Raw genomic sequence first — 24,880 nt, 5'->3', positions numbered from 1 at the left:
GGTTGGTGGAGTGGGCAGAAAAGTGGCAAATGGGGTTCAACCCGGAAAAGTGTGAGGTAATGCACTTAGGGAAGGCAAACAGTAAAAGGGAATACGCAGTAAATGGGAATATATTGAGGGGGTAGAGGAAGTGAGAGACCTTGGAGTGCATGTGCACAGGTCCCTGAAGGTGGCAGTACAGGTAGTTAAGGTTGTGAAGAAGGCATATGGAATGCTCTCCGTTATTAGCCGAGGTATAGAATACAAAAACAGGGATGTAATGATGGAACTGTATAAAATGCTGGTAAGGCCACAGCTGGAGTATTGTGCGCAGTTCTGGTCACCACATTACAGGAAGGACGTAATTGCTCTGGAGAGAGCGCAGAGAAGATTTACAAGAATATGTTGCCAGGGCTTGAAAATTGCAGCTACAAGGAGAGATTAGATAGTCTGGATTTTTTTTCCTTGGAGCAGAGGAGGCTGAGAGGTGACTTGATTGAGGTGTACAAAATTATGAGGGGCCCAGATAGAGTAGACAGGAAATACCTGTTTCCCCTAGCAGAGAGTTCAAGAACTAGAGGACATAGATTTAAGCTGATTGGTGGAAGGATTAGAGGGGACATGAGGAAAAACCTTTTTACCCAGAGGGTGGTGGGTGTATGGAATTCACTGCCCGAATTGGTGGTAGAGGCAGGGACCCTCAACTCTTTTAAAAAGTAACTGGACCTGCACCTAACGTGCTGTAAGCTGCAGGGCTATGGACCGGGTGCTGGAAGGTGGGATTAGAATGGGCACCTGGTTATTCTTCGAGCCGGCGCGAACACGATGGGCTGAATAGCTCCCTCCTGTGCTGTATCTTTCCTATGGTTCTATGGTTAATAGAGATGTTAACCCATTTAAAATAAACAGGTTAGTGCCTCTTAAAATAGCGAAATGTCTTGCAAACTGATTAAGCATTTGTCCACTATTGGCTATCATAGTCAACAATATGTCCAGGTTATATAGCCCTTTTAAGGCTATCAAAGAGATTTATTTTCTCACATGAGAAATAGATGTCATTAAATGCTGCAATGGTTTAAAAAAATAAAGTCAATTGCAGTAACAGGGCAGGGGAGGCTGAGTTTTGTGCTTTCAGATAGGCCTAATGGATTGCCTCCAGTCTGAGGTTTGTAATCTTTAACACTCTCGCTGATATTGTCACTCTTCACATTTCCCATAAGGGACGGTGCAAACTCTCTCCCAGTTGCCCATAGTAACCAAGGGACCTCGAACATGAGCATGTAAACAAACTGAAAATAGTTCTCAAAGTTACAGAACATAACTGGACTTTACAACTCACCCACAAACAGACCATTGATTACACAGCACAGCAGTATACTGTCATAAATCCTAAATATGGGAATCTCAGTGTAATTTTTAAATTAAGAAAACATCATCATCACTTTAACCCCACTTCCTGTTTTATTTTCAAACCCTGGTAATTTGACAGGTACAGTGACAGGAATGCACAAATAAATTCATTCTGGGGAACAGTCTCTTTGGGAGTGATTTTAAACCCCAAGAACGGGTGGGTTGAGGGTGGGTGGGAGTTGAAAATAGTTGTTTTTTTGGATCACAACCGCTAAAGTTTCCGACCTGTACTTTTCTGCGCTGACGTTAGACCCGGAAATAAAGCCGGGTTGCGGTCGCGACTCCAAAAACAATTATTTTCAAATCCCACCCGCCCGTTCTTGGGGTTTAAAATCACCCCCTTATCTCAAAATTCAGCTGAAATCAGTCTTGAAGGTAAATATAAACATAAAACAATAGACAGGCATTCCCGGAAAGTTTCTTCAAGGAAATTTTTAAAAATTGGAATTTCCGCAGGGCTTCTCCACCGTAACTTTGCTGGAAGATTGGCGGAAACCCCAGAGACAGCCATTGACGCCGTTTCTGCAGGGATTTTGCCAATGTTCCAAAGTTATAGGAGATCGGGAAAACTGCGGAAACTCTACCCCAAAGTTTTTAAAGCTGCATCTTAGCGTCTTATTTGTTCTATAAAAGTTTTTATGTGGTGAAATGCTAACAAAAGCCATCAGCTTATCTAAAAACTTTCCTGCCTCAACTTCGTATGCAACCAAAAGGGGGAGAAAGATACATCTGATTGACTGATTCGAACAGTCTCCAGTCCTGCCCCCCCACAAGATCTGATGAACATCCAATCCCAATGAGAAATGTTGATTATTATTGTGAATTATTAACAAGCTGACACGAGTCAATACACTTGATTGTCAGCTTAAAATGTTAACAGTAGGCATGGAGATGAAATAACACTGAATGTAATGGTTAGTTCTCAGTTAAAGTGTGTTGATGGAACTTGTCTGTAGGGTTTTTCAAAATTAAAAGACAGACGGGAAGATTATCCAGTCAAGCAGACTATTTACAGTTTGGCACTACACATGCTCGTCTGTTGTTGCTGAATTCGATTTAAACTGAATTGACAGCCTCATTGTAGAAGTTTAAGATTGTGCAGTCTAAAATTCTGCTTACACATGGTATCATAGTATGTTATAGCACAAAAGGAGACCATTCAGCCCATTGTGCCTGTGCTGGCTCTTTGAAAATGCTATCCAATCAGTCCCACTCACCTGCTTTTTCCCGATAGCCCTGTAAATTTTTTCCCTTCAAGTATTTATGTTTTGAAAGTTATTATTGAATCTGCTTCCACCACCCTTTCAGGCAGGGTATTCCAGATTACAACAACTCTCTGCGTAAAAAAAAAGTTTCCACGTTTTGCCTCTGGTTCTTTTGCCAATCATCTCAAATTTGTGTCCTCTGGTTACTGATCCTTCTGCCATTGGAAACAGTTTCTCCTTAATTACCCTTATCAAAACCGTTCATGATCTTGAACACCTCTATCAAATCTCCTCTTAACCTTCTCTGCTCTAAGCAGAACAATCCCAGCTTCTCCAGTCTCTCCACGTAACTGAAGTCTCGTATCCCTGGTAGCATTGTAGTAAATCTCTTCCGCACCCTCTCTAAGGCCTTGACATCTTTCCTAAAGTGTGGTGCCTAGCATTGAACACATAACTTCCTTGCTTTTGCATTCTATGCCTCTAATAATAAAGCCCAGGATCCCATATGCTTTTTTAAGAACCTTCTCATTTTGACCTGCCACCTTCAGAGATTTGTGTACATACACTCCCAGATCTCTCTGTTCCTGCGTTCCCTTTAAAATTGTACAATTTAGTTTATATTGTCTCTCCTCTTCACACTTCTCTGCATTAAATTTCATCTGTCACATGTCTGCCCATTTCACCAGACTATGTCCTCCTGAAGTCTGTTACTATCGATCACATTGTTTACTACATTCCCGAGTTTCGTGTCATCTGCAAACTTTGAAATTATACCCTGTATACCCAAGTCCAGGTCATTAATATATAACAAAAAGAGCAATGGTTCTAATACCAACTCTTGGGGAACACCACTGCATACTTCTCTCCAGTCTGAAAAACAACTGTTCACCACTACTCTGCTTTCTGTCCCTTAGCCAAATTTGTATCCAATGCTGCCACTGTCCTTTTGATCCTATGGGCTTTAATTTTACTTACTTTTCTATTAAGTGGTACTTTATCAAATGTCTTATGAAAGTCGATATACATAACATCAACCGTACTACCCTCATCAACCCTCTCTGTTACTTCATCAAAAAACTCAATAAAGTTAGTCAAATGCGATTTTCCCTCAACAAATCTGTGCTGACTTTCATTTATTAGCCCATACATTTCCAAGTGTCAATTAATTTTGTCCCTGATAATTGTCTCTAAAAGTTTCCCCACTGCTGACGTTAGGCTGACTGGCCTGTAATTGCTGGGTTTAGCCCTCTCCCCTTTTTTGAACAGGGTGTAACATTTGCAATCCTCCAGTCCACTGGCACCACCCCCATTTCTAAGGAGGATTGGAAGATTATGGCCAGAACCTCTGCAATTTCTACCCTCACTTCCCTCAGTAATCTCCGGGATCTGATGAAATGTATCCCAGGACGTTATGGGAGGTTAGGGAGGAAATTGCGGGTCCCCTAGCAGAGATATTTGAATCATCGACAGCTACAGGTGAGGTGCCTGAAGATTGGAGGGTAGCAAATGTTGTGCCTTTGTTTAAGAAGGGCGGCAGGGAAAAGCCTGGGAACTACAGACCGGTGAGCCTGACATCTGTAGTGGGTAAGTTGTTAGAGGGTATTCTGAGAGACAGGATCTACAGGCATTTGGAGAGGCAGGGACTGATTAGGAACAGTCAGCATGGTTTTGTGAGAGGAAAATCATGTCTCACGAATTTGATTGAGTTTTTTGAAGGGGTAACCAAGAAGATAGATGAGGGCTGTGCAGTAGACGTGGTCTACATGGACTTTAGCAAAGCCTTTGACAAGGTACCGCATGGTAGGTTGTTACATAAGGATAAAACTCACGGGATCCAAGGTGAGGTAGCCAATTGGATACAAAATTGGATTGACGACAGAAGACAGGGGGTGGTTGTAGAGGGTTGTTTTTCAAACTGGAGGCCTGTGACCAGCGGTGTGCCTCAGGGATCGGTGCTGGGTCCGCTGTTATTTGTTATTTATATGAATGATTTGGATGAGAATTTAGGAGGCATGGTTAGTAAGTTTGCAGATGACACCAAGATTGGTGGCATTGTGGACAGTGAAGAAGGTTATCTAGGATTGCAACGGGATCTTGATAAATTGGGCCGATGAATGGCAGATGGAGTTTAATTTAGATAAATGTGAGGTGATGCATTTTGGTAGATCGAATCGGGCCAGGACCTACTCCGTTAATGGTAGGGCGTTGGGGAGAGTTATAGAACAAAGAGATCTAGGAGTACAGGTTCATAGCTCCTTGAAAGTGGAGTCACAGGTGGATAGGGTGGTGAAGAAGGCATTCGGCATGCTTGGTTTCATTGGTCAGAACATTGAATGCAGGAGTTGGGATGTCTTGTTGAAGTTGTACAGGGCATTGGTGAGGCCACACTTGGAGTACTGTGTACAGTTCTGGTCACCCTACTATAGAAAGGATATTATTAAACTAGAAAGAGTGCAGAAAAGATTTACTAGGATGCTACCGGGACTTGATGGTTTGACTTATAGGGAGAGGTTAGATAGACTGGGACTTTTTTCCTTGGAGAGTAGGAGGTTAAGGGGTGATCTTATAGAAGTCTATAAAATAATGAGGGGCATAGATAAGGTAGATAGTGAAAATCTTTTCCCAAAGGTAGGGGAGTCTATAACGAGGGGACATAGATTTAAGGTGAGAGGGGAGAGATACAAAAGGGTCCAGAGGGGCAGTTTTTTCACTCAAAGGGTGGTGAGTGTCTGGAACGAGCTGCCAGAGGCAGTAGTAGAGGCGGGTACAATTTTGTCTTTTAAAAAGCATTTGGACAGTTACATGGGTAAGATGGGTATGGAGGGATATGGGCCAAGTGTAGGCAATTGGGACTAGCTTAGTGGTATAAACTGGGCGACATGGACATGTTGGGCCGAAGGGCCTGTTTCCATGTTGTAAACTTCTATGATTCTATGATTCTATGAATCTAGGATGCATCCCATCTGTACCGGGTGACTTTTCTACTTTGAGTACTGCCAATCTTTTAAGTGCTTCCTCTTTATCTATTTTTATCCTATCCAATATCGCCACTACCTCCTTCTTTACTGTGACATTGGCAGCATCCTTTTCTCTAGTGAAGACCGATGCAAAGTATTAATTTAATTCCTCAGCCATGCCCTCTGCCTCCACAAGAAGATCTCCTTTTTTGTCCCTAATCGGCCCCATCCTTCCTTTGACTACCCTTTTACTATTTATATGTTTGTAAAAGACTTTTTGGTTCCCTTTTAAGTTAGCCGCTAATCTATTCTCGTAATCATCTTAGCCCCAGGGCATTGCTGCAGGAGTTCCTCAGGGCAGTGTCCTAGGCCCAACCATCTTCAACTGCTTCATCAATGACCTTCCCTCCATCATAAGGTCAGAAATAGGGATGTTCACTGATGATTGCACAGTGTTCAGTTCCATTCACAACCCCTCAAATAATGAAGCAGTCCGAGCCCGCATGCAGCAAGACCTGGACAACATCCAGGCTTGGGCTGATAAGTGGCAAGTAACATTCGCGCCAGACAAGTGCCAGGCAATGACCATCTCCAACAAGAGAGTCTAACCACCTCCCCATGACATTCAACGGCATTATCATGGCTGAATCCCCCACCATCAACATCCTGGGGGTCACCATTGACCAGAAACTTAACTGGACCAGCCACATAAATACCGTGGCTACAAGAGCAGGTCAGAGGCTGGGTATTCTGTGGCGAGTGACTCACCTCCTGACTCCCCAAAGCCTTTCCACCGTCTACAAGGCAAAAGTCAGGAGTGTGATGGAATACTCTCCACTTGCCTGGATGAGTGCAGCTCCAACAATACTCAAGAAACTCGACACCATCCAGGACAAAACAGCCCGCTTGATTGGCACCCCATCCACCACCCTAAACATTCACTCCCTTCACTACCGGCGCACAGTGGCTGCGGTGTGTACCATCCACAGGATGCACTGCAGCAACTCGCCAAGGCTTCTTTGACAGCACCTCCCAAACCCGCGACCTCTACCACCTAGAAGGACAAGAGCAGCAGGCACATGGGAACAACACCACCTGCACGTTCCCCTCCAAGTCACGCACCATCCTGACTTGGAAATATATCGCCGTTCCTTCATCGTCGCTGGGTCAAAATCCTGGAACTCCCTTCCTAACAGCACCGTGGGAGAACCTTCACCACACGGACTGCAGCGGTTCAGGAAGGCGGCTCACTACCACCTTCTCAAGGGCAATTAGGGATGGGCAATAAATGCTGGTCTCGCCAGCGACGCCCACATCCCATGAACGAATAAAAAGAAAACTCTTTGCCCCTCTTATTCCCTTTTTTAGATCTCCTCTGTACTTTCTGTATTTATCTTGGTTCTCTACTATATTATGAACCTTACATTTGTCATAAGCCTCCTTTTTCTGTTTCATTTTAATCTATATTTTTAGTCATCCAGGGAGTTCTAGCTTTGGATGTCCTTCCTTGCCCCCTTGTGGGAATTTGTCTACTCTGTACCCAAACCATCTTCTCCTTGAAGGCCTCCCATTGTTCAATTACTGTTTTGCCTATCAATTTTTGATTCCAATCCACCAAGGCAAGATCCCTTTTTAACTCATTGAAATTTGCCCTCCTCCAGTTAAGTATTTTTACGCTTGATTGTTCCTTGTCCTTTTCCATAACTATTCTAAACCTAATGATATTATGATCACTGTTCCCCAAATCAAAACAACAACAGAAAACCAAGGGGTGACGTCACAGGACAGCAGGTAAGTGATTGTTTGGTGAGTATTACTGTTTTTTTTCTCTCTAAACTAGGGCATTGGTTTAAATTAAGAGCTGGGAAACTAAAAAGGGGTAGGTTAATTGAGATAAGTAAGCAGTAAGTAAATTAATAATGAGTATCTAAAGCCTTTAGTTTATTTCTATTAAGCTGAGTTAACCTAATAAATAGAGGCATGGCAGGGCACCTCAGTCCCACCGAATACACATCCGCAGAGCGTGGGATTGGCGATAAAAGGAAGAGGGAGAGGAGAGAGTCAGCGGAGCACGGGATCAGCGATAAGAGGAGGAGCGAGAGAGGAGAGAGTCAGCGGAGCACGGGATCAGCGATAAGAGGAGGAGCGAGAGAGGAGAGAGTCAGCGGAGCTCGGGATCAGCGATAAAAGGAGGAGCGCGAGAGGAGAGAGTCAGCGGAGCACGGGATCAGCGATAAGAGGAGGAGCGAGAGAGGAGAGAGTCAGCGGAGCACGGGATCAGCGATAAAAGGAGGAGCGCGAGAGGAGAGAGTCAGCGGAGCTCGGGATCAGCGATAAGAGGAGGAGCGAGAGAGGAGAGAGTCAGCGGAGCACGGGATCAGCGATAAAAGGAGGAGCGCGAGAGGAGAGAGTCAGCGGAGCTCGGGATCAGCGATAAGAGGAGGAGCGAGAGAGGAGAGAGTCAGCGGAGCTCGGGATCAGCGATAAAAGGAGGAGCGCGAGAGGAGAGAGTCAGCGGAGCACAGGATCAGCGATAAAAGGAGGAGCGCGAGAGGAGAGAGTCAGCGGAGCTCGGGATCAGCGATAAGAGGAGGAGCGAGAGAGGAGAGAGTCAGCGGAGCTCGGGATCAGCGATAAAAGGAGGAGCGCGAGAGGAGAGAGTCAGCGGAGCACGGGATCAGCGATAAGAGGAGGAGCGAGAGAGGAGAGAGTCAGCGGAGCACGGGATCAGCGATAAGAGGAGGAGCGAGAGAGGAGAGAGTCAGCGGAGCTCGGGATCAGCGATAAAAGGAGGAGCGCGAGAGGAGAGAGTCAGCGGAGCATGGGATCAGCGATAAGAGGAGGAGCGAGAGAGGAGAGAGTCAGCGGAGCTCGGGATCAGCGATAAAAGGAGCGAGAGAGGAGAGAGTCAGCGGAGCTCGGGATCAGCGATAAAAGGAGGAGCGAGAGAGGAGAGAGTCAGCGGAGCTCGGGATCAGCGATAAAAGGAGCAGGAGAGGAGGCCGAGAGTGGAGCGCGGAATCAGCACCAATACGAGGAGGGAGAGAGGAGAGAGAGCGGAGCGCGGGATCAGGGAGAGTGGTGAAAAAACAACTAAAGTGACGTCAGCACAAGGGAAGGAGCTGATTGGTGAGTAGCTGGTGAGTGTTTTTTTCTCTGGTGTTTTTTTTTAAGTCTTTAAGTTTATTTCTTTTAAGTTTAATTAATAATATAATAAATCGAGGCATGGCAGGGAACCTCAGTCACGTGGAATGCACATCTTGTACCATGTGGGAACTCCAGGACGCTTCCCGTGCCCTGGACAACAACAGGTGCAGGAAGTGTCATCAGCTGGTAGAGCTCGAGCCCCGGATTTCAGAGCTTGAGCCACAGCTGCCATCACTGCAGTGTATCCGCGAGGCTGAGAGTTACGTGGATAGCAAGTTTCTGGAGGTGGTCACCCCGCAAGAGTGCAGGCAGAGGGGGAATGGGTGGCCGTCAGACAGACAAGGAGGAGCAGGCAGGTAGTGTACGGGTCCCCTGAGTGCATCTCATTCTCTATACGGTATTCGTGATGGAGAGGGTTCCTCTGCGGCTTGCAGCCATAGCCAAGTCCACAGCAACATGGGTGGCTCAGCTGTACAGTGGAGAGGAGAAAGGTCAGCACAGCAATAGTGATAGGGGATTCAATAGTTAGGGGAACAGACAGGCATTTCTGTGGCCGCACACATGATTCCAGGATGTCATGTTGCCTCCCTGGTGCCAGGGTCAACGATGTCACTGAGCGGCTGCAGAACATTCGGGGTGGGGGGGGGGGGAGATGGAGGGCAAACAGCCAGAGGTCGTGATCCATATCGGTACCAATGACATAGGTAGAAACAGGGATGAGGTCCAGCAGTAGATTTTAAGGAGCTAGGAAAGAAATTAATAAGCAGGACCTCAAAGGTAGTAATTTCCGGATTACTCCCGGTGCCACGCGCTAGTGAGTATCAAAATAGGAGGATAGTGCAAATGAATGCGTGGGGCTGAAGAGATGGTGCAGGAGGGAGGGCTTCAGATTGCTGGGGCACCGGGACCGGTTCTGGGGGAGGTGGGACCAGTACAAGCCAGATGGGTTGTACCTCAACAGGGCCAGGACCAGTAGCCTCACGGGGAGGTTTGCTAGTGCTGTTGGGGAGGGTTTAAACAAGCTTGGCAGGGGGGTGGGAACCTGAGCATAGATTCAGAAGGGAGAGAAACAGAGCTGGAAATGGAAGGCAGAAAATTAGTAAGCGAGTTTAGAAGGCAGAGGAAACAAAGGTTAGAAAATAGACAACAAAGGAGTTTGGCAGTGCTTAATGGTATATACCTCAATGCAAGGTGTATAGTGAATAAGGCAGATGAGCTGAGAGCACAGAGAGACATGTGGAAGTATGATATCATAGCTATTACTGAAACAGGCTTAAAGAAGGGCAGGAATGGCAGCTCAACTTTCCTGGTTACAGAGTTTTCAAATGAGATAGAAAGGGGGATTAGAAAGGAGGGAGTGGGGGTGGCAATATAGGTTAAAGAAACAATTATGGCTGTGAGGAGGGATGATATGTTAGAAGGATCATCAAATGAGGCCCTATGGGTTGAGCTAAAGAACAAAAGAGGGGCAATCACACTGCTGGGACTGTACTATAGACCCCCAAACAGTCAGAGGGAGATTGAAAAGTAAATATGTAGGCAAATTTCTGAGAAGTGCAAAAACAATAGGGCAGTAATAGTAGGGGATTTCAACTACCCTAATATTAACTGGGATACTATTAGTATAAAAGGTATAGAGGGCGCAGAATTCTTAAATTGCATTCAGGATAACTTTTTTAGCTGGAGCAGGCCCAACAAGAGGGGGGAGGAGGCAGTTTCGGATTTAGTTTTAGGGAATGAAGCTGGGCAGGTGGAAGGAGTATCAGTGGGAGAGCATTTTGATGATAGTGATCATAATTCAGTTAGATTTAGCATAGTTATGGAAAAGGACAAAGATAGAACAGGGGTAAAAGTTCTAAATTGGGGAAAGGCCAATTTTACTAAGCTGAGAAGAGATTTAGCAAAAGTGGACTGGAAACAGCCGCTTGAAGGTAAATCAGTGTCAGAGCAGTCGGAGGCATTCAAGGGGGAGAGTAAACATATTCCCACAAAGAAAAGGGGTGGGACTGCCAAACCTAGAGACCCCTGAATGACAAGGAGCATACAGGATAAGATAAGGCAAAAAAGGGAAGCTTATGTCAGACACCAAGAGCTCAACACTGCAGAAAGCCTAGAGGAGCATAGAACATGCAGGGGTGAAATTAAAAAGGAAATTAGGAAAGCAAAGAGAGGGCATGAAAATATTCTGGCAAGTAAAATTAAGGAAAACCCAAAAATGTTTTATAAATACATAAAGAACAAGAGAGGGGAAGTATTAATGGGTTTAGCATCTTTGAAATCGGCAGGCCTGGATGAAATATATCCCAGGCTATTAAAAGAAGCAAGGGGGGAATTAGCAGAGGCTCTGACCATTATTTTCCAATCCTCCCTAGCTACAGGTGTGGTGCCGGAGGATTGGAGGACTGCTAACATTGTACCGTTGTTTAAAAAGGGAGAAAAGGATAAACCTAATAATTACAGTCAGTCTAACCTCGGTGGTGGACAAATTACAGGAATCAATTCTGAGGGACAGTATAAACCATCATTTAGAAAGGCACGGGTTAATCACGGAAACTCAGCATGGATTTGTTAAGGGAAGATCATGTCTGACTAACTTGATTGAATTTTTTGTGGCGGTAACAAGGAGGATCGATGAGGGTAGTGTGCCTGATGTAGTCTACATGTATCTTAGCAAGGCTTTTGCCAAGGTCCCACATGGCAGACTCGTCAAAAAAGTACAAGCCCATGGGATCCAAGGGAAAGTGGCAAATTGGATCCAAAATTGGCTCAGTGGCAGAAAGCAAAAGGTAACGGTCGACGGGTGTTTTTGTGACTGGAAGGCTGTTTCCAGTAAGGGTGCCGCAGGGCTCAGTACTGGTTCCCTTGCTTTTTGTGGTAAATATTAATGATTTAGACTTAAATGCAGGTGGCATGATTAAGAAGTTTGCAGATGTTACAAAAATTAGCTGTGTGGTTGATAGTGGGGAGGAAAGCTGTAGACAGCAGGAAAATGTCAATGGACTGGTCAGGTGGACAGAAAAGTGGCAAATGGAATTCAATCCGGAGGAGTGTGAGATAACGCATTTGGGGAGGGCAAACAAGGCAAGGGAATGCATAATAAATGGGAGGATACTGAGAGGTGTAGAGGAAGAGAGGGATCTTGGGGTTGCATGTCCACAGATCCCTGAAGGTAGCAGGTCAGGTAGATAAGGTGGTTAAAAAGATATATGGGATACTTTCCTTTATTAGCTGAGGCACAGAATATAACAGCAAGGAGGTTATGCTAGAACTGTATAAAACATCGGTTAGGCCACAGCTTGAGTAATGCGTACAGTTCTGGTCACCACATTACAGGGAAGATGTGATTGTGCGAGAGAGGGTGCAGAGGAGATTTATGAAGATGTTGCCAGGACTGGAGAATTTTAGCTATGAGGAAAGGTTGAATAGGCTGGGGTTGTTTTCTTTGGAACAGAGGAGGCTGAGGAGAGATTTAATTGAGGTATACAAAATTATGAGGGAACTAGATAGAGTGGACAGGTAGGACCTATTTCCGTTAGCAAAGAGGTCAATAACCAGGGGGCATAGATTTAAAGTAATTGGTAGAAAGATTAGATGAGAGCTGAGGCAACATTTTTTCATCCAGAGGGTGGTAGAGGTTTGAAACTCACTACCTGAAAGGGTGGCAGAGGCAGAAACCCTCATCACATCTAAAAAGTACTTGGATATGCACTTGAAGTGCCATAACCTACAAGGCTACGGACCAAGTGCTGGAAAGTGGGATTAGGCTGGGTAGCTTTTTTTTGACTGGCACAGACACGATGGGCCGAATGGCCTCCTTCTATGCCGTAAATTTTTCTGTGTTTCAATATTTCTATCCTCTGCCATGCGGAAACTCCAGGACGCTTCCAGGGGAGGGATGATGGCGAAAGGGGACATGGAAGTGGGGACGCCACTCAAAGCGCCTCCATGTCTCACCCATTGCCCCCCTCTCAACCAGTACCCGCAATGCTGCCTCCTCTCCAGGTGGTCGAATCTGACCCTGCACAGGTGCAGGTGGAGCAGTCTTTGGAGGGGCCCTCACGGGCACCGAACCCAGAGGGTATCGGCACAAAGCATCAAATCGGTCAGTGCATGAACAAGAGCAACCTGCCACTACCTCTGCTGCAGCCATAGGGGAAGCACCACGTAGGAGTAGCCGGAAGCGTAAGGCAAAGGTTTTGTGAGCACAAAGGGGATGCACAAGGGTGTTTGACGGTTTGTCATGTTTTTTATTTATACTTGATTTTTTTTCCACTCACAATAAACCTTATTATTATCACCACTACTGCCGCATCTTGGCCATTTTTGACTGGCTTGTGCAATAAGTCCATTTCATGGAGTTCAACATGAACATCCACACTTAATGCTACCCATTGGGTCACTCTACAGTGGGTGTATGTGTAGTTGCATGACTATTTTGTGCAGGGGGTGGGGGGTGGAGGGGGCTGGTGTGGCCGCTCCTCTATCCAGATGGTGAGGACTGGACTCTTCACACTGTCTGATGTTAGGAGAACCGTTCACATATCAGTGACTCCCTGGCCTCACGAGCAGACAGGTGAGCCGTTGTTCTGCCCATGGGTTGCTCCTCCTCCTCGGCCTCCTCCTCCTCCTCAATATGAGTGGCTGATGTGGATGGGGCCTCCTCCAGCGGCACCCCTCTCTGTTGTGCCATGTTGTGCAGGCACCTGAAGCACATCTTGAGCAGCCCTATAGCATGCTGAATTGTACACCTGGTAGCGAAGTGGCTGTCATTATATCGACGCTGTTGCTCAGTGGTGGGGTTCCTCAGAGGTGTCATGAGCCATGTGTGCAAGAGGTATCCCTTGTTCTCGGGGAACCAGCCCTTGCGGGTGTTCGGTCCGTAGAAGAGGGGCGGGATATTGGATTCCCTCAGACTGAAGAAATCATGGCAGCTGCCAGGGTTTCTGGCGCACACATGAAGGAATCTCTTACGGTGGTCACAGATGAGCTGAGTGTTGATGGAGTGATAGCCCTTCCTGTTGATGAACAGTCCTGGCACTTGTGGAGGTGCTCGTATTGCTATATCGTAGTGCAATCGATGACACCCTGCACCCTTGGGAAGCCAGCCACAGCGTGGAATCCGACTGCCCTTTCCGTCTGGCTGAGGTCATCCATGGGGAAGTTGATATAGTGTGAGGCCCTGCAAAACAAGCCATCGGAGATGTGCCTTACGCACTTGTGTGCAGATGACTGAGAGACCCCGGCGATGTGCCTAGTGGCACCCCGGAAGGATCTGGAGGCGAAGAGGTTGAGGGCAGTGGTGACTTTGACAGTGACAGGTAAGAAGATGCTGCATGGACGTCGCTGGCGAGGCCGGCATTTATTGCCCATCCCTAATTGTCCTCGAGAAGGTGGTGGTGAGCCGCCTTCTTAAACCGCTGCAGTCCGTGTGGTGAAGGTTCTCCCACAGTGCTGTTAGGAAGGGAGTTCCAGGATTTTGACCCAGCGGCGATGAAGGAACGGCGATATATTTCTAAGTCGGGATGGTGTGTGACTTGGAGGGGAACGTGCAGGTGGTGTTGTTCCCATGTGCCTGCTGCTCTTGTCCTTCTAGGTGGTAGAGGTCGCGGGTTTGGGAGGTGCTGTCAAAGAAGCCTTGGTGAGTTGCTGCAGTGCATCCTGTGGATGGTACACATTGCAAACACTGTGCGCCGGTGGTGAAGGGAGTGAATGTTTAGGGTGGTGGATGGGATGCCAATCAAGCGGGCTGCTTTGTCCTGGATGGTGTCGAGCTTCTTGAGTATTGTTGGAGCTGCACTCATCCAGGCAAGTGGAGAGTATTCCAGCACACTCCTGACTTGTGCCTGTAGATGGTGGAAAGGCTTTGGGGAGTCAGGAGGTGAGTCACTTGCCGCAGAATACCCAGTCTCTGACCTGCTCTTGTAGGCACAGTATTTATATGGCTGGTCCAGTTAAGTTTCTGGTCAATGGTGACCCCCAGGATATTGATGGTGGGGGATTCGGCGATGGTAATGCCATTGAATGTCAAGGGGAGGTGGTTAGACTCTCTCTTGTCGGAGATGGTCATTCCCTGGCACTTGTCTGGCGCGAATGTTACTTGCCACTTATGAGCCCAAGCCTGGATGTTGTTTAGGTCTTGCTGCATGCGGGCTCGGACTGCTTCATTATCTGAGGGTTTGCGAATGGAACTGAACACTGTGCAATCATCAGCGAACATCCTCATTTCTGACCTTATGATGAGGGAAGGTCATTGATGAAGCAGCTGAAGATGGTTGGGCCTAGGACACTGCCCTGAGGAACTCCTGCAGCAATGCTCTGGGGCTGAGATGATTGGCCTCCAACAACCACTACCATCTTCCTTCCTGCTAGGTATGACTCCAGCCACTGGAGAGTTTTTCCCCTAATTCCCATTGACTTCAATTTTACTAGGGCTCCTTGGTGCCACACTCGGTCAAATGCTGCCTTGATGTCAAGGATAGTTACTCTCCCCTCACCTCTGGAATCCAACTCTTTTGTCCATGTTTGGACCAAGGCTGTAATGAGGTCTGGCGCAGAGTGGTCCTGGCGGAACCCAAACTGAGCATCGGTGAGCAGGTTATTGGTGAGGATGTGTCGCTTGATAGCACTGTCGACGACACCTTCCATCACTTTGCTGATGATTGAGAGTAAACTGATGGGGCGGTAATTGGCTGGATTGGATTTGTCCTGCTTTTTGTGGACAGGACATACCTGGGCAATTTTCCATATTGTCGGGTAGATGCCAGTGTTGTAGCTGTACTGGAACAGCTTGGCTAGAGGTGCGGCTAGTTCTGGAGCACAAGTCTTCAGCACTATAGCCGGGATGTTGTCGGGGCCCATAGCCTTTGCTGTATCCAGTGCACTCAGCCGTTTCTTGATATCACGTGGAGTGAATCGAATTGGCTGAAGACTGGCTTCTGTGATGGTGGGGATATCGGAGGCCAAGATGGATCATCTACTCGGCACTTCTGGCTGAAGATGGTTGCAAACGCTTCAGCCTTGTCTTTTGCACTCACGTGCTGGGCTCCGCCATCATTGAGGATGGGGATGTTTGCAGCGCCTCCTCCTCCCGTTAGTTGTTTAATTGTCCACCACCATTCACGACTGGATGTGGCAGGACTGCAGAGCTTTGATCTGATCTGTTGGTTGTGGAGAGGCCGTGTCGCGCCGAAACAACGGGCGCTACATGGCCCAATTTAGCGCCCACTGATCAAGAAAGTTCTTTTGTATGCATTTCAAGAATTCCACCCACTCTTTGCCCTTTACACTGTTACTATCCCAGTCTATATGGGAATAATTGAAGTCCCTCATCATCACTACTCTATAGTTCTTGCACCTTTCTGTAACTTGCCTGCAAATTTGCCCCTCTATCTCCTTCCCACTATTTGGTGGCCTATAGTACACACCCAGTAGCGTAATAGAATTAAGGAACAATAGAGAAGCTAACTAAATAGATTCTGTCTTTGACCCCTCAATTACATCATCCCCTTCCTGTACTATAATAGTTTCTTTGATCAATACTGCCACTCCTCCCCCCTTTTCTTTCCTTCCCTATCATTCCTGAATACCTTGTAGCCAGGAATATTTAGTACCTAATCCTCCCCTTCTTTGAGCCAGATCTCAGTTATTGTCACCATATCATAGTCCCACATGTCGACTGATGCCTACAGCTCACCAACCTTATTTACCATGCTACGTGAATTTACGCACATGCACTCCCAACTCATCTTAGACTGCCTCGCATTTGCCCCCTGCCTGATCCCTCCTATTTCTGAACTATTCTTTACTCTAGTGCTATTTGTCTCTTCCAGTCCTCTGTGTGCCTTATTTCTCCACTCTAATGTTTCATTCTGGTGCCCATCCTCCTGCCAAATTAGTTTAAACCCTCAATTTTGAGGTAATCGTATAAGGCGAGCTTGCCACCAGTGCATATTGCAAATTCAGGCATCTGCTATGCATGATTTTTCAACTACTAATTTTAATGGTCGGAAAATCGTAAACAGCATAAAGACAAACTTCTGATTCCTGTTATTGATCGATGAGGCTCCCTATTGGCCGCATGTAATCATAAGATTACCTCTACTGTTGATTCTTGGCTTCTTGGTCTGTACATTTTGAAAGTTCTACCCACAATCATCTTTAATGCAAGTCCTCCCAGTTTTCCTGAAAATGCAGTAGCCTACATTTTGGAAAGACTTCCCAGCACTCTCTAATACACTGCAATCTAAAAACCAACCCCAACAAGGCCAGCAAAAATATATGGGGAATTTATAAAATTTTCAGGAGCAGCATACGTTGATCATGGGGAGGAACAAGGACAGTGGAAGTGGCAACAAGACAGATTAATTCAGCACCATGGTGGAAAGGTTCACGGCACCATGAATATGGGAGTGTTTACAGCAGGGGAGGGGGTAGAACTTAAGCTTTTAGCTCTCTTTCCCTCTGGGTGTAAAATCTGCAGTAAGTTGGACTTTTGAAACAGTCAGAGAATCTGACGCGTCAGTCAGCTCAGTGACTACTAACTTGTAAAGTGAAGCTAGGCCCATTCCAAGGGATTAAGTTTATTATTTTTGATGTCATGAGGAGTGATAGGAAATAGATTGAATTTTACTGAAGGCAATGTTTCGTTCAGTCATGTATTTCAAGTAAAATAATCCAATTTATTGGGTCACAATTGGCCTCATCTTACTACAGTACCCATCAGTCTGTTTTCTGGAATGTAGAAGTCCATGACAACTGATGCTACACAGCCTGCAAAAGTGCTAAATAAGTTTTTTGCCTCAGTTTATACAAAGGAAGAGACAGGTAACTTATTTGATCTGGAAAAGGAAGTAGAGGGCATTGCAGAAGTAAGCTGTGACTCTATTCACAATACTACCAGCTTGTTTGCTGAACAGCTGTGCAAATTTAAGGTGAATAAATCTCTGGATTGGATAAAATGCATCCAAGGATTCTTAAGGAAATAAGGGAGGAAATTGCAGGAACTCTGGCACAAATCTTCCAGAAATCACTGAAAACTGGAGAGGTGCCTGGTGAAAGGCAAATGTTACACTTTTTTTTTTAAAAAAGGTAGCAAAAATAACCCAGGAAACTACAGACCAGTGAGTTTGACGTCCATTGTGGGTAAAGTTATGGAAATCCTTATTAAAGATAAGGTCATGGAGCACCTCTTTTTTTATTCATTCATGGGATGTGTGCATCACTGGCAAGGCCAGCATTTATTGCCCATCCCTAATTGCCCTTGAGAAGGTGATGGTGAGCCACCTTCTTGAACCGTTGCAATCCATATGATGAAGGTACACCCAACTGGATAGAAAGGATCACCAAAAGATCAATCTTGAGCCAAAATAGTGAGGTAATCCTGCCACTTTATAAATCATTGGTGCAACTGCACTCAAGAATACTGTTTACAGTTCTGGTCTCCACAGAACAAAAATATTTCAGCAATTGAAAGGATACAGAAGAGAGCAACCAGAGTGATTGAGGAGATGGAAGGAAGGATTGGATTATGATAAGCGATTATGTAAATTGGGCATGCTCTCACTGGAAAAGAGGCTGGGAGGTGATATGATTGCCGTTTTTAAGATTCTACAAAGGATTGGATAATATCTACCATGACAAGCTATTGCACTTTGTCGAAAACAGTAGAATCATAGGACATGGCATGCACTTGAAGGCGGGGGGTGGGGGGTTTAAATCCAAAACGAATCTGTGGAAACAATGTTTCAGTGAGTGAATGATCAATCTATGGAACATACACCCTTACGAGATGATGGACACAGCTTGCATTGATTCACTCAAATGCAAATTAGATAGATTTCTTTCAGAAAATAACATTTCGGGATACAGTACATGAGTAATTTGAGACATGACCTGTCGTAAGTGTAGAATGCTTGGGAGGGAAAGGGTGATTTTGGGCCTATGGTTCCCAAAATTCTCCACCACTGGGGTTTTTCTCTTGTCATTTCTGCGTCTGTTGTAGACTAATTGATAGCGATTGATTGCTATGATTAGTCAATAACTCTTATCATTGTATCATGCGACTACCAAGATGGTAAAAGGCAAACTAGATGGACTGGATAAAGCTTGGTCTTTTTTCCTTTTGCAATTCCTATGTTCCAAGACAATTTATGATGGATAACTTTAACATCTTTAAAAAGTATAAATTAGAAGTCTCTGTTTCCATTTAGAGTATGGAAGCAATAAACTACACAATGGTTGGCATAGAAAAATACTCAGATCTTATAATAAAAGAATGTTATGGTACAGAAACAAGGTCATTTGGCCTATCAAGTCTATCATCATGTTTTTTGCTCCACGAAGCTCCTAGTCTAATTCCACATTCTTGCTTGCTCCCCATGTCCTTTCATAGACCTCATTCTTAAGCAACTATCTAACTGCCTTTTAAAAGACCAATCGGGTCTGCTTCAACAATGGTTTATGGCAGAGAATTCTATATTCTAACCATATTTTAAGTAAAGAGATCTTTCTAACCTCCTGCTTCTTTATGATTATTATTTCAAATTTGTGCCCTGTTATACTTGCTGACCAGTGGAAATAATCTATCACTAATTACCTTTTCATTACTTCACATATTTTTTCTACGTTAAACTATATATACCCCAGTGAGTAGGACACCAGTTATCCAGCCTCTCAAGTTCTGGGATGACATCCAGCGGGGTACTCACGTTAGAAGGGAGTGGAGTGGCAACTCCCCATCGCATTTAGCCAATCCCCTGGTGAGACTAACGACCTGGCCATATTATGAAGAGGTCTTTGTTATGGAAAAACCCAGAGCATGATCTGCTGGATATAAAAGCAGTGGAAGTGATGGGTTACCTCATGTGCTGCTGGGCATGGAAGAGAAGATAACAATGAAGTGGAGGCAAAACTATATCTGCCAATTCTGCTAGTTTTGCCTACAAAATAGTGACTACACCAAAAAAAGTAATTCAGACTGTGAAGCACTTTGGGACATCACGAGGTCAGAAAGTTGCTATGCAAGTACAAGTTTGTCCTTTCTTCTATATAAGAGCAGCCCAACACAGACTCCTGTGAAACACCACTCACACTTTCACAGTCCAAGAAGCTTCTTTTTATTCTTACTTGCTTTCTCCCCTCCCAACCATCTCTCAATCCATGTGGTGATATTCCCCTTCAAATCTTTACCAAAAGTCTTTATATGGCACCTTACCAAATAAACAAGTAACAATAAATTGAGTCTGCAATTGAAGCAGCTTTTAAGGTAGATGGATTGTGTGTGTATGTGAAACACAGTGTAACGTAAAAATTAACCACTGGCAAGTCTACACAATTTCATAAAATCTTGCCAGCAGTTGACTGCTGGAATGGATACTAAACAATTATTTTCGATAAAATATTTTAAAAAGTAAAATGCATTATATATCTGCTTTTTTTTATTTTAACAAAGTTAGCAGGGACACTCCATTTAAATTCAAGATATATTTATACACTGAAAATGAATTGCTTACTGGAACAAGCACCCCCCCCAGTATTGGCCCTGAATTTGCTGTAGCCAGTCGACGAATGGCGTCCGCCGTTAGTCAGGCTAGCCCTTGCCCGTTTAATCTCTATGATATTTTACACCGCCAGTTGCTGGAAGTGTGAGATGGAAACAGCGCAGTGCCCTCTACAGGACATCTGGGATCTGAGTGAACAGGTCAAGCAACCCTTAATCTCCTTAATCAATCAGATTGAAGGATTGTGAAATTAACAGCTCAAAAACCGAGAAGGAAGTTAGAGTGGGTGAAATTGAATTCAATGTCAAATCAGGTACAGAAAGAGAAATAAAGAGAGAGAAAGAAAGATTGGATTAAGAGAAAAAAAGAAAGAAAAAGCTTTAAAATATTAACACTTATCATGTCGTTAAAAGGGTACTTTAGACTTGATTTAACTTTGTCGCAAATTTAATTCTTATCTATTGTGCAAATACAGGAACTTCACGCCATTCAATGCATTTGAATAGTGAGGCAGACAGCGAGATCCCATTTTCATGATGTTAACAGCAGAGTGGTGCATCTCGGACACCAACTTTTGGATTTCTGAGTTTAGCCACGCATCTGCCCTTGCCTGAAGTTGTTGTGTGCATAAGTAACGGTGAGCACCATTAGTCTCACCGTTATTTTGATAGCAAATTCTGGCCCAATGTCTTTGATACCACAGTAACCTCTAGTGCCAAAATTGTGCATAACATCAAGGAAGGCCTAAAGGAACATTACACCACCAAACATGCTACAACTGAACTATCCGCACTTCACCTAGTGTGTTTCCATAACACAAACATTAACAATCTCTTCACCTCTGGACAGTCCTTTCAAAATTTGATATAATTACATAGGGGGAAAAACTAAAGGTCAAATTCATGAGAAATTTGTCTGTATTACAGATACCTTCAGCTCTTCCATATTATGCAACCTAATATACAAACAAAAAGCTGAAGAAATTATAGAGAGGTATCGATAAGCAAGTCAGAATTCTCTCAGCTTAATATATATTCTAGAAAACCTGGTTCAGCGAGCAATTGCATACAACGGACAGAGTTCTAGCTGATGACTCTGGTTGGGAAGGAGTTACACAGACAGAAAACATTGTCTTGCTGCTATTGTTTGGACACTTTGAATCAATATATTTTGAGTATAGCTGCAGCAACTTGTATGTTCCCAGAGTAAGGACTGGCTAAAGCACCATGGTGGCATTTCAGTCATAACCTTGTAGAGGATTAATAGCCCAGCTCCTCCTCTTCAATGTTGTAGAGGATAAACTGTTTCAAAAGCAAAGCTCAATGATGCCTCAGTGAATAAAATTTTCAGTATTTTGTTTTTGCCTCAAATTAAAATGGACTTAAGTTTTTTTTTTAAATTATCTTGATACCTGGATTAAATAACAGACTAATCTGGCTGGAGCTATTTGGATCTCCAAGAATCGTTCCTTTAGATTGGAAAATTGTACGTCACTCCATTAGTAAGGAAGTTGAGAGAGGGATACCAGGGAATTATAGACCAGTTAGCCTAACATCTGTTGTCAGGAAATTACTAGAGTCTATAATTAAGGATACAATGACTGAACACCTTGAAAATTTTCAGCTGATCAGAGACAGCCAGCATGGATTAGTAAAGGGTAGGTCATGCCTGACAAACCTGACTGAATTTTTTAAAGAGGTGACTAAAGTAGTGGACAGGGGAATGTCTATGGATGTTGTTTATATGGACTTCCAGAAGGCATTCGATAAAGTCCCTCATATGAGACTGTTAGCTAAAGTTGAAGCTCGTGGAATAGAGGGAAAATTATTGACCTGGTTAGAAAATTGGCTGAGCAGCAGGAGACAGAGTGTAGGGATAATGGGCAGATGTGACTAGTGGTGTCCCACAGGGATCTGTGTTGGGGCCTCAACTATTCACTGTATTTATGGACGACTTAGATGACAGGATAGAGAGCCACATATCCAAGTTTGAAGATGACACAAAGATAGGCAGCGTTGCAAGCAGTGTAGATGGAAGCATAAAATTACAGAGCGATATTAATAGATTAAGTGAGTAGGCAAAACTGTGGCAAATGGATTTCAATGTAGGCAAGTGTGAGGTCATCCACTTTGACCTAAAAACGATAGATCAGAGTACTTTCTAAATGGGGAAAACCTTGAAACAGTAGTGGTCCAAAGAGACTTAGGGGTCCTTGTACATAGATCATTAAAATGTCATGGACAGGTAAAGAAAATAATCAAAAAGGCTAATGGATTGCTGGCCTTTATAGCTAGAGGACTGGAACACCAGGAGGCAGAAGTTATGCTACAGCTATACAAAGCCCTGGTTAGACCACACCTGAAATACTGTGTTCAATTCTGGGCACCGCACCTTAGGAAGGGTATATTAGCCTTGGAGGGAGTGCAGCATAGATTTACTAGAATGATACCTGGACTCCAAGGTTAAATTACGAGAAGCGATTACAAAAACAAGGTTTGTATTCCCTGGAAATTAGATTTTAAGGGATGATTTGATCAAAGTTTTCAAGATATTAAGGAGAACTGATACGGTAGATAGAAAAAAATTATTTCCACTGGTTGGGGAGTCCACGACTAGGGAACATTGCCTAGAAGTTAAGAGCCAGGACTTTCAAGAGTGAAGTTAGGAAACAATTCTACACACAAAGGGTGGTAGAAGTTTGGAAACTCTCTTCCGCAAACGGCAGTTGATGCTAGCTCAATTGTTAATTTTAAATCTGAGATTGATAGATTTTTGTTAACCACGGGTATTAAGGGGTATGGGCTAAGGAGGGTATGTGGAGTTAGGTCACAGATCAGCCATGATCTCGTTGAATGGCGAAAGAGGCTCAAGGGGCTAAATGGCCTAATCCTGTTCCTATGCCAGCCTGAAGATGAAACTCAATGTCGGAAATTGCTTTGATCAGCAAACCAACAGTGCTCGCCGCTCTGTAGATTTATATTAACCCACTAACTTACTGTGGGCACTTCCTCTAATAGGAAAGTGAGAAAAGCGCCAGTAAAGCCAGGACCCGTGGAAGAAGTGAGAGGATCAATCTCTCCCCTCAATCATTCAGATTGCAGCATCCTTGAAAAGTCACAAAGAGTCAAAACAAGCCACCCAGTATAAACCAGGAAGTGAAAGCTGCAACAATAAAGTCATTTGTAAAAATATTTATAGACAGTGAAAAAGAGGGTAGGAAATAACCAAACATTTTTTTTAATGATCAAGGACTATTAAAATAAGGAGTAATGAGACTCCACATTTTTAAAAGTTAATTTTTAGTTGTTTGGCAGTCATTAAGACTTACTGCGCTGTTAAAACTTAGTTTAGACCTGGTATTTTTAAGGATACCTGTTTTGAGACAATATTGGTTAGTTTTCAGCTGGGCAGAAGAGAAAGTTGGCACTCATCCGTTGATTGCAGCTGGCGATATCCCTTTCATGCAAAGCTGTCATATCACTGGCAAACCAGGAAGAGTACATTCTGGATTTCCACGTTTGACTGCGCTTGCACAAACAGTGGAACTTGCTCCTTGATTTGGCCACTAACAATGGTGAGCGCTGTAAGTTGGCTCAAATTTGTAAATTTATGAAAAAAATGGAGACACTAAAGTGACATTATTCACAAACAAGTTTTCATTTGGAATTAAAAATCAGTTTATTCTTTATGTCAATTGTGCCTTTGCCAACTACTTGTTAAACAGCTAACTACATATCACTTTCATAATAGAAGCTGCACTAGACTAAAATGCATTTTTGGTTAATAGTTCAAATAATTATTTTCCCCTCTGCATAATCTAGGAATTTAAGGTAGCTAAATCAATTAATTTGGCACAAAAATGTTTCTAGGAGTTAAATCTATGAACAGTAAATCCAGATCTCCTATTTCATTTTCTCTTCATGGAATGTAAATGTCTTCAAATTATTCCTAGTGATCTGACTCATAGCAAGACAGAAATTTTTGAACAGAACCACAAATAACAAGAGTCTTGAGAAGGTTCAGTACTGCCTCTCACCTGTCAGATCAATTTGTCAGCATGTCACTCACCAAGGTTGACATGAGTCATGAAGAGCTACTTTCTGGGTAGACTGCTTCTATGTCCTGGATTCATTTTAAGAATCTCAGTTGCTGGCTTAATATGGACAGATACTTTATTACCTGGAACACCAATCAATTCCTTTGGTAACAAATCATGCTAGATTGCTTGTTTCATCATGATGCAAGGGTGTGAATTTAGCAATTAGGAAAATATTTTAACACCTGTTTTTAAAAAAATCAAAATACTGGAGAATATCTCATTCTCAGGTACATTTTCTTGATTATTGAATTTTAGAATTTCATTTTCTTTGCAACTCATACCCCCACTTCCACATTCATCTAACAAAGAATTTTATCTAATTTTCTCACCCTCAAACTTTCAACAGTGGTGCTAATTGTTCACTTTTGTTCCTCTCCTTCCTCTACCTCGACCTAATACTGCTCATGTCAACATTTAGGAAGAAGTTAGATGGGTGGGTGAAGAAAAGGGGGAGCACGGAATATAGGAACAGGGCGGGCACATGGGATTTGGGCTCGTGCTCCTGTGGAGGATAAACACCAAAATAGACTGGTTGGGCTGAATGGCCTGTTTCCATCTTGTAATTTCTTTGCAATTTCATCTCAA

This window comes from Heptranchias perlo, chromosome 6 (genome assembly GCF_035084215.1).
Source record: "Heptranchias perlo isolate sHepPer1 chromosome 6, sHepPer1.hap1, whole genome shotgun sequence".
Lineage (NCBI taxonomy): Eukaryota > Metazoa > Chordata > Chondrichthyes > Hexanchiformes > Hexanchidae > Heptranchias > Heptranchias perlo.
The sequence above is the reverse complement of the archived record's forward strand: the minus strand, read 5'-3'. Positions refer to the sequence as shown.